The sequence below is a fragment of the Coffea arabica genome, chromosome 1e, assembly GCF_036785885.1.
Source record: "Coffea arabica cultivar ET-39 chromosome 1e, Coffea Arabica ET-39 HiFi, whole genome shotgun sequence".
In the NCBI taxonomy this organism is placed as follows: Eukaryota; Viridiplantae; Streptophyta; class Magnoliopsida; order Gentianales; family Rubiaceae; genus Coffea; species Coffea arabica.
This window is the reverse complement of record NC_092311.1, coordinates 9929490-9931126: the sequence shown is the minus strand read 5'-3', so window position 1 is coordinate 9931126 and position 1637 is coordinate 9929490. Positions and strand designations below refer to the sequence as shown.

At 35.2% G+C, this 1637-nt stretch overlaps 1 non-coding gene across 1 annotated transcript; it reads right to left on the bottom strand.

Moving 5' to 3' along the window:
- Nucleotides 1-842: 842 nt before the first annotated feature.
- LOC113719354 (small nucleolar RNA R71) lies at nt 843-948 on the bottom strand. Its single transcript, XR_003454861.1, has one exon. It is a non-coding gene; the product is annotated as a small nucleolar RNA R71 (small nucleolar RNA).
- Nucleotides 949-1637: the final 689 nt, after the last annotated feature.

Below are 1637 nucleotides of genomic sequence, written 5' to 3'. Positions count from 1 at the left end.
ATTCACTTTTGACATTGCTTTCTTAATTTTGTTAGTGAATTCCTCTTAATTAATTCTAGTTAATTTCATTGACTTGACATTGAAAAATAAAATTTGCAATTGCTCCCTGTAGTTTCAACCTGGACTCCCACTGCTACAAGTTTTGGCTTTCTAGTAATTAATTTTTAATACTCGTGGCAAATGATCAAAATTTTGGCACCATTATCGAGAAATGGTGTTATTTCTTTTTTTTCTTTGTAATTTTTGTTATTGATTAATGTTTTATATATATACTTTGATTCTTAATAGGTTTCTGGATTTATTACCCGGTCTTCCAACTCAGAAGAATTGAAATTTGATCTTGAGATAGGGAAGACAGAGAAAAGGCTAAGGAAGCAAAAGAGAATTATTACCTAAGGATTCATCACTAGGTATTCGGATAGTTGTGAAACTAGAGATTAGTAATTCAGACAGTGACACAGAAGAAACAACAGCTAATGCTAATCAAACTCTAAAGGAATTAGCAGCTTATGATCTTAATCATCAACCACTGTGTATTGAGTATCCAACTTTAGATGCTAATACAAATTTTGAGTAGAAGTCTGGGCTTATTTAGTTGTTGCCCACCTGCCATGAGTTATCTGGAGAAGATCCTCATAAGCACTTGAAGGAGTTTCACATAGTTTATGTAGGTTTCAAACCTCAAGGGATTTCTAAAGATCAAATGAACCTGAGGGCTTTTTCATTTTTGTTAAGAGATGCAGCAAAGGATTGGTTATATTATTTACCATCCAAGTTGATCACCACCTGGGGGCAATGAAGGAGCAATTCTTATAGAAGTACTTCTATCATCGAGAATAGTGAATATAAGGAAGGAAATTTGTGGTATTCAGCAATTTGATGGAGAAACTCTCTATGAATACTGGGAGCATTTTAAAAGTTGTGCAATAGTTGCCTTTACCATCAAATAAATGAGCAACTATTAATTCAATACTTCTATGAAGGGTTATTGCAAGTGGAGAGGAATATAATTGAAGTTTCTTGGGGTGGAGTTTTGGTGAATAAGACACTAATATAGGGTAGAATATTAATCTCTAATTTGGCTGAAAATTCTTGACAATTTGGAGTTTGAGCGATCCATCAAACAAAGCATGTTAATAAAGTTGGTACTTCAGAGTTACAAAGACAAATTTTAGAGCTGACATCAATGTTCTATCTATTTGCTGTCGAGAATGCACAATTGGCAAGGGTTTGTAGAATCTGTTCTTCACCAATGCATCCTACCAACATGTGTTCGACACTTCAAGACGACCCGTCAAAGAAAGTTCAAACAATTGGGAGAACGTAAGGGCCACCTTATGGGAGATATGATCTATAGTCAAATACTTACTATCTGGGGTGGAGAGATCATCCCAATTTCAATTATAGTGGCCAAAAAATTCAAGGTCCATATAGGCTCCCACAGCACAGCATCAACAACCAATTCAGTAATAGATGTTGAATAATCCAACTCCTAGTGCTTGCTCATCTTTGGAGGATATGGAGAAACCATTAGCCAAGTCAACTGCACGGTTTCAACAAGAAATGATACAATATAAGTGTGAACAGTATAGTTTCAACGTTCAACCCAGGCAAGTATTCAAGGTCTGGAGATTCTA